This window comes from Anser anser, assembly GCF_964211835.1.
Source record: "Anser anser genome assembly, chromosome: 7".
Lineage (NCBI taxonomy): Eukaryota > Metazoa > Chordata > Aves > Anseriformes > Anatidae > Anser > Anser anser.
In genome coordinates this window covers 25,454,913-25,472,752 of record NC_139727.1, presented here as the reverse complement: position 1 = coordinate 25,472,752, position 17,840 = coordinate 25,454,913, and the positions used below count along the sequence as shown (strand labels likewise).

At 36.1% G+C, this 17,840-nt stretch overlaps 1 long non-coding RNA gene across 2 annotated transcripts; it reads right to left on the bottom strand.

Moving 5' to 3' along the window:
• Positions 1-415: 415 nt before the first annotated feature.
• LOC310902460 lies at positions 416-11,696 on the bottom strand. 2 transcript variants are annotated; one of them, XR_014586737.1, is made up of 4 exons: positions 8,858-11,696; positions 6,793-6,885; positions 2,950-5,676; positions 416-2,377 (listed from the first exon to the last, which is right to left on the bottom strand). It is a non-coding gene; the product is annotated as an uncharacterized lncRNA (long non-coding RNA). The 2 variants fall into 2 exon arrangements; XR_014586736.1 differs by having other exon boundaries at positions 416-5,676.
• Positions 11,697-17,840: the final 6,144 nt, after the last annotated feature.

The window sequence follows — 17,840 nt, the reverse complement described above, 5'->3', positions numbered from 1 at the left end:
CACAGCTCTAAGAACTATACTGAATTCATTCTGTTCTCATTCAAAAAAAAAAGTGATATACAATCCTTTCAACAGGAGAAATCAATTAGGATACCACTTGACTTGTGGGAAAAGGCTGTTAGCGTGAGCTCTCAGGCTATTATGATAGCCATGGCAGCAGAAGGTAATATATTTTTTAATTGATAATTAGTTGACTAAAAATGTACACACTTGAAACAAGACACAGACCTCCAGAAACTAAGTAGGCCCCTCAATCTCATTCCTATAAAATTAGGAAATTAGGTAGGTAGCATATATATGACATCAGTGCTTCAATCCACAAAGTTTTGTCCTTAACCTTAAAATGGCAAAACTAAATTCCATCTAGATCTCTTTTCCTTGAAATCTCAATTTTTTCCCCATGCAATTACAAAACAGTAACTACCACCTGACCTTTATGAAGCTCTAATAACTCCAAGGACTGCCAGCTACATTTTGCTTAGGTTTTTCAGTAAAATTCTCAAGAGATTATAAATAGCAGTTCTGAGGATTTGTTCATACATAAAATGAAGTTTTGTCTTTGCTTCCTGTGATCCAGATTCATTATCTGCATCGAATAGTCCTCATTTCTGCCAGCAGTGCAAAATTTAGTTCAGACGCTGAAATTGTTTTCATTAAAGTTTTGATGACTAGCACATCCCCCAGAAATATTTGTTTTGTAACTGTAACACCACTGTCGAGTATGTATAAGCCAGAAAGTAATGTGGCATCCTTCCTCAATAATTTATTACTTCTACATTCTGAATGCTCATAGGAACATTAGCTTCTTGAGCTGATAAGGCCTTATCTGACCGGACACAAGTGCCCAGTTAGCAGTCTTTTATTTCAATCAGCAGCAGCATTTTTTTAAAACACCAAGTTAAAGGGCAATAACAAAATATTGCTATTTTTAATTTCTATTCCAGTGATATTTTAGGAGGTATAGCACAAGCACATACATTCCACTAGTTTGCATTTACACATTTTGATCATTCCCTGCAATTACATGTATACAACTTCAATAAACAAGACATACATTCTGACAAGCCACTTGCCACTAAACTTTCAAAAAAAATTTCCTCTGTTTATAAATGAATAATTACAAAGTATCTATATATAAAGTAGCTCCAGGTTTTAAAAATTCTCAGTGCAAGAGTAGATGTGGACTTCTGCCCCCAGCCTCCTACCAAGAGGAAGGAGGCTTAAGCAAGACTTACAGGTACTGAAACTGCAAGCTTGAGGTTCAGTATGAGTACTCATACATAACGGTTGTATTCACCATGCAAGTCGGTTGCATCATTATCATACATGTTAGCTAGGATATGCGTTCTACAGTTGTTTGAAAATGCTGCTTGCTGTTCTTGAAACACCTGAATTTACTCTCCTGAAGCAGCAAGATAACGCTTTCATAGAACAACCTGTTAAAGCTCTCATGAAAGAAAAGATGCATTTTCTATATTCTGCAAATCACCTAAATGACCACTCTAAGCACTGACTGTATGTTCTGTAGGAAAATTGTAATCTTGTAATTAATTACCGTAACCAGTAATTAATTACAAGAAGATTAACAGCCATTAGAATGCCAATTTATAGTATAATCATAGAAAAGACCAGGTTGGAAGGGACCTCAGATATCACCGGGTCCAGCCATTCACAGTAAAAGCAGGGCCTAGACAAGATTGTCTAACATCTTATCGAGCCAAACCCTAAAAGTCTGAAGTGGTGGAGAGTCAGCGGAAAATGTGCAGTTCTAATCTTCCTACAATAAAATTTAACAACATATAACACTGGCATATTTCTTGTGGCACTGAAAAGATGCATTGCACGGTGACTATGGAAGTTCCACTGCTCAAGCCCATCAGACCAGTATTTGAAGACTTGTCCTCCTTTCATTTCAACCTCCAGATCCTCAGATTTATTAATGGAACTCCTCTACAGAAGAGGGCAAACTGTGAATCTGCACGTGGTCAGCACAACATAGTGAAAGCTTTTGCTGGATGGTGTTCTACTTTAACCTGTTTTACAAAGGTCATCCATACGCACATTTGGATTTCAACCCCTTACCAATTATGTTACTTAGAAGAGAGCTTTGTAGGCTCCTTTGTTTTTATAACAGCAACTACGGCAATGTTTTGCTAAGTGTAACTGTTGTAACTGTATGTTTAGATGCACAGATCTTGCAGAAGGGTAAACAGTACTCTGGATGGCCTCTTTGCAGATCTCGGGAGATACAGAATTTCTTCAGAAATGCCACAGAGATGGAGTTTCCAGGGAAAGTGCCCATATCTTGGAGAGTGGCTCCATGCTTCTGGTACAACATTACATCTTGGTGTTCATATCACATCTTAGTGCATGTTCACTGTGCAGCAATAAGGACAATCATCTCTAAAGACTTGGCTGTTCCATACCCTTCTAGCAAAGATTATGAATACCAAGAAGACTATCTTCATCGACAGATGAAGGAGTGGGCGTATATCCACTCATCCAAAAGATTGTCCAATGACAGATGTGAAAATAGGATAAGATCCTACTGGGCAACAGGTTCTCTACTAGGAGAAAAGTCCTTATTGGACTTCTGTAACTGGCTTCAGGGATGTTCTCTTTAGAGCCATAATCTCAACACTGAGATCACTGTAAATCTGTTTTAGGAATCTCATGTTAAGTCTCCTAAGACTCAGGAGAACTAGCTGGTAAAAAGGTAACAAGCATGCAACACTACTATGAGGACAGACCACAAAGGCTAAAGATACATCAAGAATTTTTTTTCACTTCTTGGATCAACCACATTGCAGGAGCACAGAAGTAGCATAGAGGAACTTTCATTGCCACCTTCTCTGTTTTGTTTGTTTCCATAAGCCATTCCCTGCTTATATATTCCTGTTTATATTTTAGTACATCGATTTGTTTATATTTAACAGGAAGCCATCCTACCTCCCTGTTGATTTCACCTCACTTTCTCACATTCTCCCCATTGGTGAAGCAGCCAACGTTCTGCAAGGGACAAAATATATTAAACTGCTTGCATTGTATCCCCTTGCAATATAGCCCCAGTAAGAGACTCCAACAGAAATAGACAGCATTTTCCAGAGCTGGTACAAACACCATTTTTCCCCATAAAGCAATACAAAATAGGTATCAGCAAGGATATACATTTCCAGTGAAAAAAATATTTTTTTAAGCTTTCTCACATATTTGCAGTAAGAATATAAAACATACTGATTTAAAGTTGTGCTTCCTTCTGCAACCTTTTATAAACTATTCTACGTTCAATTCAAAAACGTCTTTCATATGTCAAAAGAATAATTACAGCACAAATTATAGCTTTCTCAAATACACTGGTATGTTGGTAGAAAAACAGGATTAAACACAAACTTCCATAAGTATTTAATTTTACCTTACATACGGTTGCACTGACTGCACTGGCAAACTAAAAAAAAATAAAATGGTATGGCTTAAAGAAGAAACTAGTAAGAGCAAACAGCAGAAGGGTGTAAAATAACATGACAGAAGGGATCAAATTGCTATTTATTCATCTCTCCATGATTAAAAAGGAAAAATGAGGAACATTTAGTGGAACCAAAAGGTAATATATTTAAATATAAAATTAACTACAACAAATTATTAGAGCTTTCAGTGAAGGCAAGAGTTTAGCAGGATTTTCAAGAGATTAAGCATTTACTTAGATAACGAAATCATTCAGGATTTAAGCCAATACTAACAGAGGTAAAAAAGAAATATCTCTTAATGCAAATTTGTCAATATGTGTCTATAAAAGGATTTCTTGTACCTTCCACTTAGCAAATGGGTCTGACTAAATGTGGAAAACAAAGGACTTTTCTAGATTTGATACAGTTAAGCAGTTACTTTTAATCTTTTTTTTTTTTGTGACACAGATGTATATTTGATTCTGTTAAGCACTTCATGTGCTGTATGTTTTTGTTAGGTAAATAAGAAAAAAATCTTATTTTGTGTCAGTTGTTTATAACTCATTATTAATATTTGTGTCAGTTGTTTATATCAGTGGTTGATAACACAGGCTTCGTTTCCATTTGAATTTACTGTTTGATTTAGGAGTCCACACCTTTTTTTTTTCTCCTGACTCTCAGGGCAACAGTAAAGAAAAATATATGTGCTGTCAGGGGGCTCTCTAGAAAGTCACCATAAAAATGGACTACAAAAAGCTAGTAATTCCTAAATTACGCCCATCTTCAGTATAAAAGTTTAAGTGCTGAAAAATTCACCACTAATCTCGGCATAAAGAAAAAGTACAATGAAAATATTTAATGTATTACAAAAATATCTCTAATTTATGAATCTAAGGAATATAAAAGATTCAAAAAGTTGCAAGAATCTAACATTATAAAGACAGACTGAAGAAATTCAATTTAACATCATAAAGAGAGTGTTACCAACAGTGTGTCTGCACAAGAACATAACTAAAATAGGATCTTAAACAAGCAAATATGGGCATTAAAAAAAAACAATTCCAGGAAGTTGAATCTTGATAAATTTAACCTGGATATACATAGCAGAAACAAACCACAGAGTAAATAATTATTAGGACAACTCCTGTAGGGTTGTGATACATATTCATCATGATATCTCATTCTTAAAATGACTTTATCTGAAAGAGATATATATTTTATATATACATATTTTATGAAGAGACAAGTTCGTATCTGATGGCTTATTAAAAGACAGTCAACCCAGATTTTCAACACCAAAAGTATTTTACACAAGCTCAGGTTTCTCTGGGAAGTTATAATAGCAGCAAAAAAGCTAAACACTTAGAAGAACCCAGAATTTTTCCTAAACCAGAACTATTTAAATGGAATAAAGTCAGTACTTCCCTAGTGGGTGCCACTGCCTATGCTGACTCTTGCTCTGCCTCAGAATTTCATCTTTCATGATAAATTTTGAGAGTTCAGATGAGGGCTCACAATGTTTCATAGGATATATAGTCTGATCCATAAAGAATGTGTGAGAGAAGTCTTCTAGTCTACAAAAATCAGCATACCATATGCAGTTTTTTATATAAATGTTAGCTTTTAACTGCACTTCAAAGTTTTATCCCATAGCTTCCCTTTGAGGACAAAAGAAGGAGAAAACAGCTTTATTTTGTTTAAACTATGATAATATCTAGCCCTAATACCTTTGAGTAAAATTTCAAAAGGTAGAATAAGTTCTTAAAGGATTCGGATCACATCATTTCTAGATATGAAATAGCTAGCGTCAGTTTAAACAGCTTTCAAAATTATACCTTTAGGTGCCTTTAGTTAGTTGATACGAAAATCTCCCTCCTCATTAACAGCAGACTTACGCTATTGGGGTGCAGAACAAGGACTAAAGCTCTTATTGTAAATCCACAGCCTAGACACAGGTGACTCAAGACCTAATGAAGTAATACCACCTGAGTAGCTTGGAAAATTTGACTCATACATGACTGAACCGGAATTTAAGAGATTTGGATTTTAAGTTACCTTATTTGGGCTTAGAAAACTGAGGGCTGTTCAAACTGGAATTCCACTTGTGTCCTGCTCAAGCCTGTGATGTAGGCTGAGGGTTGAAGGCAGGACAGAGCAAAGTTCAGTGAGCATTTTGAACTGAGATCTCCCGTCACACTAAGGTCACATTTCAGCTTCAACCAAACTATCAAGTCTGTGGATTAAAGTGAAAAAAGAAGCACAAAACTAAGAAACAACTGATTATAGAAGACACGAAATGGCCAAAAAAAAAAAAAAAGGCAAGCAATGTGAGAATCAAGATCTCTAGGAGGGGACAATGAGTAGTGCACCTCTGACTGTACCCAAAATCCAGAAGACATACAGGGAACCAAAGGATAATATCCAGTGAAGTTAGTCTGCTTGCAAACGTGAGCAGACAGGCAATCAGAAGAAGGACCCAGAACTGTCAGGATCCCTCTTCCGCCTCACTGAGTTTCTTCTTCCTGCTGGTATGGATGGTGAGAGCCAGGAGGACTGCAACTTGGTAGGGCCTCAGAAGAGGAAGGATTAAATGAAGAAGCATAGGAAGAAGTACATCCAGAAACTCTGCAGAAGGTTCAGAAGGAGCCATAAATGGGACCACTACGTGGTGCACTCAGTGAAAACATATACTGGGGTCTCTGTCTCACCACAAAACAGGGCAAGAAACAGGGGGCCCCAGGAACTGTGCCAGGAGTATGTTGTGTCCACCACTCCGTATGTTACCATAAAAAAAAAAAAATCCAACTGTTTCTTTTTGGAGCCAGATATAGCAAGTGAAGCTGATCTGTCTCGACTGGTTGCAACAACCAGTTTCACAACAATTCCCTGCGTATAAAGGTGTTCCTTTATTTGCTCAGATGATTTTAATCCCTTATCTGATCCATGATGTGACCATATGACCAGAAGTGACAGCATGAGGGAGTGTGAGGCATGGTGAAATTAGCAGCTGAGAAGCCACTTCTTTCAGCAGCAGTTCCATTTTATACAAGTTTAACGTAATCACGAAATTACAGCAGGATACCTAAAATTGAGGCACTGTCCATACCATCCACCTCCATCCCTTTTGCAGCATAAATATGGCTGATAACAGATGCTTTTTAAATCTAGGTCACTACCTGAATTTCAGCACTAGTGTATACAGATTGAAAATTAGCATTCATCAAATAAATACTAAGCATCCATCTGTGAAACTAATGGCTAGTCTACTTTCTCACAGATTTGCTCTTTAAAATCTCAAATTACAAAATTAAAAATCAAGGGCTACATTGTCAGATCAATATATTATTACCTTTCTCATGAAGCTGGCTGAACTCATTCTCTGTGCCACAACAGAATCCACCTCTATCATTGTTGGCTCCTTTTCTAATTGACTTTCATACTGCTGGGGAAAAACAAAACAAAACAAAATACTAAAAATCAGTACATAAGTCACACAGATATCTACTTTTTTTTTTCAGAAAAAACACAGTTATTTCACTAACTCGTAAAAAGTTAGGAACTTCTACATGACTAACAAAATTAATTGAACAAGTAGAGAAATTTGAAAGGAATGGTATGTACTCTATACAAACGAGAAAGTGAAGAAGAGCATTATATCTGGAGAGCCTTAATTTGAGGACATACGGAATAGAAAACGTAAAAGCATCCAAAAGTATATCAACAGAAATTAATTTTACGGTGTTATTTTAATTTAGTTTGATTGCCGAGTTTGTTCCTAGATTGAATTTCCTCTGTAAGAGGAAGGAGGGCATGCAGAATCAAAAGAAAAACAAAGTACTAAAAAATTAGATAAATGGGATATCTGCATGTGGAAGGAAAACAGAACACACAGAGACACTTGAGGATTTTTCTCAAAAGTATTTCAGCTGGAGACAAATACAAGTGAGGCCATAAGTTTAGCGTAATTTAACAAAAGTGAAAACCAGGAGCAGGGGGGAAGCATTGGAGACGCAGATAAATACAACAACATTTATTAGGAAACAATGTTCATTGAAACGCCTTAGAGCTTTCTACAGACAACTTCCCTTCATAGTACTCTTTACTGTATCCTCATGCTAACTTTATCTTTGCAATAGTCCTGCAGAGACCTCGCAGCTTCTTATCTTGAAGCCCATGTCTTCAGTATCTTTCCCTCTCCGTGCTATGCTTAATTTCAAATGAATTCTAACAAACACAAAAAGGACTGACAATCAAAACCAGGATCAGAAATAAAGACACTCAGTACTATTAAAGGAAAACACAAACACTATTTTGTGATCAAGTGAAAAGAAAAAATAAAAATAATCAGAAGAACGTTTCCTGGGGTTGAAGCAATATTTTAAGACATCAGTAGCAATGCTGTCCAAAATATGATATTACAAACTTCTGCTTCACTTAAGGGAAATTCATTTACTTTGCTAGAACTGCATGAGCAATAAGGTACTCTTTTGAATTAGTCAGGGCATCTGCCTGGCTTTCACTATTCTCTTGTGATAATGAACTAAATTCTCTGCTACATAAGCATATGAAGGAATGTGAAAGTTGGATTCAGACACTAAAAAAAAGCTAGAGATTAACTTTAATACAATTTGTCACATACAAGTTAAAACAAAGATTGTATCTGAAATACTAAATGTGTGAAATATTGTACGTGGTATCTTCTAACAAATGCAAGTAGTTGTTGAAAACAGAAGTTTAACTACCTAATACTCCTAAATCACAACAGCTGGAAGTGTTTACAGTTTTTAATCTCTTCTTCAGAAACAAAGTTAAATTCTTCTTGCAATCATTTTAAGACAAAAATATTTTAGAATTGTTTGTTCCTTGAACCCTGCATATTGTAAGAGAAAGGAAGATCAAGGCTGGAGTATTTTACTAATTGTCCCAATTTCAAAATAACTTTTTATTTTTTTTAATTAACTTCTAGAACCTTTATACAAATTCCCTCAAAATTTCTGATAATGTATCTTCCTGACTAGCACCAATAGCATAAGCCTATGCTAAGTTTGTGGCTTATCTGAACATAGTTTACCTATCAGGACAAATTGTAATGGTTTCTAATTGTAAACAAACCCGTATTTTTTACTGGAATGAATTTTTAAAAGTAAAAGGATATATTAATGCTTGTTCTACTTCCTTTGTTCTTGTTTATATTCTAAAATTTATATATATATTTTTTCTGCATAGTAAAATTTCAGCTGCACTTTCCTGATTAGTACTGTAAATTGAAGATTTTCTTGCAAAAATAATTTTATTTTTTCCCTTTTCACTGGGTTATCAGATATCTACTGTCCCAGTTAGAATTACTAGATGCATCAGGTGTGTGGAGCACACCTAATGAACAATACAGGGTACGTAGCACAAGACCAACACACCTCCCACATATCAGAATTCCAGCCGCTATTCTCGGGAGTTAATCTGCATGCAGCAATGAAGCGAATGTGTCCAGATCATCCCAGAGTTAGAGCATGCATGAGCCATCTGTGCATCCTGGAAAGGAAAAGATCTTTATTCCAGTCACAGAAGTGACCTTTACAAAGCCACAGAAAAAGATACAGCTTTCTTCTTTTGGTTTTAGGTCTTGCACCAGAATAATGATCTCAGCCAACAGCTCGGCAGTAGGGTTTTAAATAACTATGATAACTAAAGTTTTATTCTCATGCTTTGCTCTTGTCTATTTTTTAAACATAATTAGCCTTAACTCTGTTGCTGTTATTTATAACCTTGAAGCCAAAAAACCTTAAAACCATCTAGCATTAACTGCAGAGCATTTAAAGAAGCAGATGTTTACTGTATCAGTAATCTCAGAAAATGTGTACAGTATTCAGAATGAATTTCCAATTCTGACAGATTAACCAAGTTGTCTGACTTAACGTTATAGCGATGAAAAAATAACTAGAAAGCACCAAAAAACATTAAGTCATCACACTGTTTCCCACAGTTCTGAACATGAAATGCTAACCGATGAGAATCCTGATAAACCTTAAAAATATATGATTCATTACCACCTGCATCAAGCAGAATTTACTGGCTGAGAAACAGGTGCAACAGGAAAATGCTTCCTTCATCAGCTGCCCAGAATAAAGCATGCATGAGTTTGCCTAACATCAAAGGATAGAAGTTTCTCCTTTTCATCAAGGAAGAAAGGTCCATGTAAGTCAAAATTTGTTGATGGAAGAGAAAAAGCCATTCAATCTTGTTTTGAAACATTTGAAATTGCAAGATTTGAAATGTCAGCCCCCCCTTTATGCCCAGCCCGCCTGCCCCCCCCCCCAATCAAACCACAGCCACGCATCCACTTAATTTTAATTGACCATAGCAATGACACATCTTTCAAACAAAATTTATACTTCTCTACCTCACAAGCACAAGCACCTCACCCGTATTCTAACATTTGTATGGCTGATAAGCATGTGCCTAAGTATCTTCCTGAAGGAGGCTGCTTTCTTGAATTAGAGGTAGTGGAGGAGAAACATTAAATTCTCTAAAACCTTCTGAAAACATAATTCAAGTAAAAAAAAAAACAGACGAGAACAGGTATGTATCAGCATCAGCAGCCTGTCCCTTCACTCCAGCAAATCAGTTTGTGTTCTGTTTTGTTTTCCCTAGAAAAGAGAAGTATCCCTTGCTATCCTTGGTATCATCTTTCAGGATGACGACAGTGGTGTTCAGATCCCAAAGCAGACTTCACCTCCTTCTTTTAAGCTATCACTTGCTATAACTTACTATATGACGTATTACTTATGACTTACTCCAAAAATAGTACCTTCAGGACTTGGACACCTCTACTATAAAATTATGTTGCTTTCACTCCAAACAATTCTCTTTAAAATGTTAAGAAAAAAAAATCAGCAACCTCCTCAATCCATAGAGGTCTCTGAAAGAACCCCTAGAGGAAAAAGCCGATATAACTACTGCAGACTACTGCAGAACTCCATGAACCAAGAGAAATGACTTGGACTGAAATCTTTCATAAAAATTTTCAAAGAACTTCCTCATAGATGGAAGCTTTCATAAAAGACATTAGGCTGGAGGAGATATCCAGGTCATTAAATCCAATACCTTATTATCATAAGCAAATATGTCATAAACCCTTTCATTATATTGCTCTGAAACCTTCTGAGTTCTTCTGAGATTTTAAGCTCACAGAAGTCAGCTTTTTTTTTTTTTTGTCAGCTTTAACACATTCGTGGACATTTGTTCTTGCACCAGTGTTGTCTTAATTTAAATTAGTCTTTCCTTTTCTGGGTTTCTCTTCCTGCTCCACTTAAATTAACCAACTGTGGAAGAGCTGCATAGCTATGCCCCCATCACATGTTGGGAGCATGTGCTTCAACAAGCGATGCTAAAGAAGGGAAGGGGAAATCACAGCCACCTCAACCTCCTCAGTAAATTGTTCTCTGAACACAACTGCTCTCAGACTTTAGGTTCTGATAGACAAAGCTATGAAAAATAATAAATTTTCAAGCAAAACCCTTACACTATGAAAAATGAGTCGTCCAACAAACTAACTGTCCCTAACACAGGGCTGGATAACATTTAATATTGCTTTGGATTCCAAAGTTTCAAAGAAGTAAATCAAAGGTGGTCACACACATCTTAGAAACAAATCAATCAACTTGTTCCAGGCTACAAATTTCTTCACAGCTTTGGATTGCTTTGTAGGTATACAAGCAAGCTGACTTCATGTAATACCATTAGACACTTACAAAAGTGCAGTCCTATTAACTTCAGCATGTGTCCTACAGTACAATCTGTAAAAGCATAAAGTGACCTAGTAAATACTATGGCATGTAACATTCACAGGATTCTATACTACAATGGCTTTCAATACTGGGGCTACAAAGTTCAAAATTAATTTAATAGGCCAAAGCTACAGATCATATCTTTAAATTACAACATAAACACAATGAATTCAGACAATGTGCACCTCAGTAACTTCGTATTGCCTGTTTTAACATTTAACTTGCAGGTAACAGTGAAACTATGCCTTTCAATACACCTTTGCTGCTAACATCCTTACTGGGAAGGGCTAAGAATTTTGGCCAGTTTATCTGGTGACAATTTTTATAGCATCTGGGCACTTCACAACTTTACATGTGATTATTCCAATAATAGCCCAGGAGTACTACTAAGTCATTTCAGTACCAAAGAACAAAAAAAGGAAGTACCATTAACAGCATTAGCCACTTTTACTGTCACATTAAAGTTCAAACTAATGTTAATTTAACCTCCAAATTCATTTCAAAATACCTGCCAAGGACACAGTTATATTTTGCAAATGCACCCCTTATTTTGTAAGCATTAATGAAGGTTTTTAACAGCAGTAAATGTGCATTTTCATAACTAAGTCATGACAAGATCTACATCATTATGTTCAGGTGCTGTTAGCCAGCAGCAGATGCTCTCAGCAATGATTACATATTGCTTTCAAATGACTGAGGAGAAAGTTAAGATTAAATTTAACATTACTGAAAAATATTCAGGATTATTGATTTCACTGAGAATATTTCTGTATGGTAATGTTTTATCTACTTTCTGACAGTTTTTTCAGGTCTAAAATTTATCCAAATCTTAATATAGTTAATGTACGGTTACTGATGCTGTAGCACTGATTTTTACTGAGCTATTATCTGATATTAAACTATTAGTATTCTGAAAATATATTTCAAGGACCTTATCAACCAAGTTTGTAATTCAAGTGATTTTTTTCAAGCCAGATTTCCATCACTTGAACCAATCACATTCCTGTCCTTCAGTTATTGACTGAATTTGTTATACTTAAAAATCTTGGGGACTGATTCAATTTCTCTGAACCTTAAAGAGTTATAACAGGGCCATGCATGGCAGAGATATTCACAGTGGAATTAAACTAGATAACTGTACCTTCAATCTAAAAGGTTCATTTTGGTACCCTAATGCGGATAGTATCTGATATTTGTATCAGGTACTACTTTAAAACCTAGCTATTAGGAAGACATCAATGTGCTGGAGACTTGCTTTCCGTTTTAAATTATCTTTCTAAAAATACTTGTTCCTTCTGTACTTTATTACTTCTCTTTTCACATCTCTTGTTGTAGATAACAAAAGGCAGAAGGCAGAAAAACTAACAAGAACAAGTAAGTACGGGCATCCTTTGCCACGGTATTTCTTTTTGCCCACAAATTTCTGTGCAAGAAACCTAATCAGAATCACACACTTTAGGATGGCTCTGGAATGAATCCAAACATTCGTTTTGCTTTTCATTCATAATTTGATGGACAAATTAACCCTTTCTCTAACACAAGAGATAGTTAAATTAACTTACACATGGTTTTACTTCCTTTTCATAAAAATGAACTAAAATATGATACTTTACACTGATTGCAAAGAGAACCTGAGAAGGCGTTTTCCTAAATTACTTGTTAATCCCTGTGACATTAAGATTCTCTGGTTTGTCACATGTAAATGTCAAGTACACAAAGTCAAGACTAAGTTCTACTGTGAAGGATTTGGGGCTGCCTAGTAACCATAGTATCAGATGATTACTTTGTTTACTACTACATATTAATTCCAGACATAGTAAACATGCAGAAAAATGAACAAGAAGGTAACTACAACAGTCCTCTTCACCAATACAGAAAGAACAAGACATAAGTCAAACTGTGGAGTTCATTTCCAGTTATTCTGTTCTCAAGCACAGGGTTTATAATCCACAGGAGCTAGAGAGGAAGTGAGAGGAAGAGATTTAGTCAGGAAACAGAAACAAATAGCTGCATAACGGATGGAAACCTCTGAGCAGTGGGGGAAAGTCAACTAGTAATTGCTGAAGACTAAACTTAAAAAAAGCTTTTCTGAGCCACTATTTATTACTGGTCCTGCTTCTAGGTAGAACAGTGGCAAGTATCTGTACCTAGCTTGACCCAAAATTTAAAAAAATAATAAAAGAAAAAGCACAGAGTTGCTGTAGGGGGCACTGTAATCCCTGACTTGCTCTAAGAGTAGAGGAATTGTGAAGACAGATCAATCCGTGTGTGAACATGCACTTGGAGAAACTAAAATGAGGTCACATTGCAGCTACAACAGAACCAGGACATCTAGTTGTCTAACTTACATCGACTACTGACAATACAAGGGAGTAACTAACTACTCATATACTTCCCCCAGCCATCCCCAATTATATATCTGATAATATTCTTAAATATATAAACAATTTCATTTACTGAGGTCAGTAAGGAAACAAATTATATATTCTAAAAAAAAACCTTAGTTCTTCCATATGGTAGTCAAAAGCGTACAGCAATGTATAGAAATGTCACTAAATGCAAATCATAAACACTAGACTGGATTTTCTAGTTAACAGAAGAGCAATTTGTCTTATGATACAGCGTAAAAGGCAGATTAGCCACACACACACACAAAAAAAAAGTTAATAAAATCCATAATGGGTCAGACTACAGGTCTAAGTTCTGGGTACTATTCTATTTCTGGTATAGCCAACAAAATACATCTGCAAAGCAAGCAAAACTTTCCCTGCGTACTCTTTCAGCATCAGTCTTTTTCTCACACCTGTTAAAAGTTAGTACCTTTATGCGTAACAGTTTATAACAGACTTGTTCCATTCATTAATTCAGTCCCTTTTTGAATCTGTGTAAGTTTTTAGTCCTAACAATACCCTTCTTCGTCTCAACAATGCGCCCTGGGAAGGACTGACTCCTTTTGGTCAGTAAAAACTTGGCCCTGACAGTTCCTGTAACAAAGCCTGCCTAACCTTTCTGTCTGAAGAGGAAGCGAACAATTGGGCACTGTTCATCTTGTGCATTCAGTTAAAGATTTTATAGACACCCATCACGTTCCTTCCCCTCCTAAGCCATCTCCTTTCCAGGTTAGTGTGTACTGGGCACAATCAAGGGTAATTCCTCATACAGGAACACGCCCTTCAATTCATCTCACTGCCCTTCTCTGTACATTGCTTAATTTTGAAGGAAGTTTTCCGCTGTTGAGATGGGGTAGAGAGCAGAACTCCAACACTTTAAAAAAGTGGAGCAGTCCAGGTTTATAAAGTGGCATAACAAAATACTCTTCTGTTCCGTATTCCTTTCCTAGTTATTCATAGTACTCGTTCTTTTCTGATCACTACTGAGCACTGATCAGATGCCGTAACACCTAATGTAACTGCAAAGTTTCAAAACCTGAGAAACTTTTACTAGCTCATGGACTAACACTGTGCACAAGGAGCTGGAATTATCATTTCCCTACTTGCACTTGTCCAAACCATCAGCCGTTTTCTTTCTTAGTCACATAAACCTTCTGCAATGTTCACATTGGGTCTTTGGCTTCTAAGCTTCTGCACCGGTTGGGACTCTGAGCAAACGCTGCCCCGCGTTGCCCCATTCACCTGCTCACCAGTCACTGCACTGCTCCCTAGCTCACTCTCTTGAGCCGTAATAATAATGATGGTTACTGACATTCCTGCTTTTTCTGAGTTTTAAACTCATCTGAGGAAAAGAAGTTCCAAGGAAGAAAAACATTTCTAGTCAATAGACATATCAACTACTTTACTAAAATGACACATTACTTGGAGTAATATAAACTCAGGCACCTCAAACTATATCTGAACAAGTGATAACACCTCACGGAAGTCCATTTGCAGAGATGTGTCTGATCTCACAGTCATAAGCATCTGTAGAGGCTTCATGCTAATGACTGTTTGAATAATTGCATATTTTACAGTGAATTTGTATTCCATTGAAGAGTTGTGCTTCAAGCACGTATTTCTGAGATACATACCTGAGATTGCTTCCATGTGAACACTTCTCTGCAAGCTTGCATGAATACCTGTTGCACAGCTGTATATTCAAATCACACCACGTGATCACTTAAGAAATTACTCTTCTTGGGTAGATGAGTATATTGTCCAGTTTCATATTGAGCAAACTACCATAAATTGTCAATAAAATTAAAACAATTAACTCATTACCCTAAGAGGTACAGCATCCAATGGTCAGATAAGCATGGCAGTTGTTACTCCTTTGCATTTTTCTTTATTAGGGAAAAAAAAAATTATACTGCACATACAGCAAGTGCTTATAAAATGAAATGATAGATGGATAAGGTCACACAAAATTTAGGAATTCCATTATTTAGGAATTTTCACAATTTTTCATTTTAAATTAAGCCAAGAAAATCTACAACCTTTTATAACCTCTGTATTTTTAGTCATAAGTACTTATAAAATACAGTGAAAGCAAATAACGTCTTAGAAGAAAAATCAGAGCAGAAAGTAATATATTCTAGATACGGTAAGCTTGATCATTTTCAAAGTTATGCTACCTTATTTGCCACTCTTCTAGAGTTTTTCTTCTTATTTGGGTTGTTTCCAAATTTTCTCCTATTTTTTGTAGCATTCAGTGTTTTGTTAGAACACTAACTTCTAAAAATGACTTTCACTTAAGACAGTTGCAAGACAACTGAGCATGTCTACCATATAAAGTTGTCAAAAAAAAAATTTAGGTACATTTCAATGCAGTCATAACAAGGGTTAGACTTCTAGCATGAACACATCTTTATCAGTTTTAAACAGGCAAAAGACAAGTCTAAGTACAACAGCATAGAAATCAGTGCAGTGGAAGATGTTCTCAATTCCTCTTACTGAGATATAAGTTTGGCAGACATCATTTGAAAAACAACTGTATGAAAAGGATAGGAACAACTCTTCCTCGCCATATTGACTCAAAATTCAATGCAACATCAGAAAGTTTTAGAAAAGCTACCTCAGCTGGATTTTGACTTGAGTTCAAACGATTTTAAACTTTTCTTTACAAACCAGGCAGTCTAAAAACTACCCTCTCCAGCACGTCATCAATTATTGTCTATTATTATACTCCTAACAAAATACTCTTGTCTGGGAAAGAGCTGCAGGAACAATCAGTTTCAGGCACTAGCTGAAAAGATGTATGTGCTGTAAACCTTGCCCTGCTTTTATTACAATCTGCTAGTTCCCTATCTAAACAATGATATACTATTTAAAGGGGCTAAACTAGCAGATTACTTTCATGCATCTGAAATAACCATTCACTTAAAATATAAAGCAGGATTTGTATCACTGAAACATGTCTACGCTTTAGATTCTATATTGTCAACCTCAGATTCAAATACTATATTAGCAGCCCTTTTTCCACAAAAAAAAAATGTGCACCAAATCAACACACCCTTAAAACAGTACTTGGGTTCACAATCTAAACAAACACTACTGGCCCCTGTACTTAGGTACTTAAGTACCGTTGGAAGCAGGGTACAGAAATACATCATTCTTTGTCTGCACCAGTTGCATTTGTGATATACAAACCACTTCAAAGTGGCATGTCTGTGCAACTCAATCCTGCTTGAACCTAACCCATTCAGTAAATTTCTCCAAAAGCCAATTCTGCCATATCATGCTTCGTGGCAGCTTCTTTCTGTAGACAGCAAGAGACCTTACGTCCAGCCGGTCATCTCCAGTTACTGAACTGACACTGCTTAGGAAGGTGCAAAATTGAGGCTGAGGTGATGGGGACAGGAAGAGCAGCATGGATTTCTTATGTAAGGGCGTGAAAGTATTTACAGAGGTTTGGGGGCATCCCTCCTCACACACAAGACCTCATATGTCATCTGGCACTGGTATCACTGCCGGTAAGTGAATACAAGGAAATTAAATGCAGGAACCTCTACCTTAAACCATGGGAACTGCCACAGAGTTCAATGGGACTATTCAATGTAAGCATGTAAAAATACAAATTAACAGACTTCTAGCTGACTGCTTAAGTTTTGCTGCACAATAGCAGGAAGTATGTAAATAAGTATTTTTATTGTACTACCTTCCTGTAGGATCTGATTTACAAGTTCTTCTATTTGTGGTCTACCAACACATGCAATGTCTTCAGTAAACGATGAAAAACAATTCAGGAAAGCCTTTTAATGTTTTAAAATAAAAAGTAAATCCCACTCCCCCCCATATGTTAACTGGTTGACCGACTGCCGTCACATTTTTGTATTATGAAATACAAACACTAAAAAGCTAAAGTGAAATATATATGTGAAGTTTCTAATATCCAAGATATAACGTTCATCATTCATTCCCAGACAGATTCTTTCCTAATGCAAAAAGAAAAAAAAACAACAGAGGAATGCAAATTAATCTGTTAGTAATCTCTAGTCCATCATTTTTGTCAAAGACATTTTTAGTGAAGTCCCGACCATACAATTTGCTCCCTCTGGTGGTTACAGATCAAGTTCATGCTTCAGAGCATACATACGATAAAGCCTGTTTCTCGGTTATTTCTTTCCAAATAGAGACTAGCACCTTATAAAATGAAAATTAGAATAATGATGTTTCAGTTG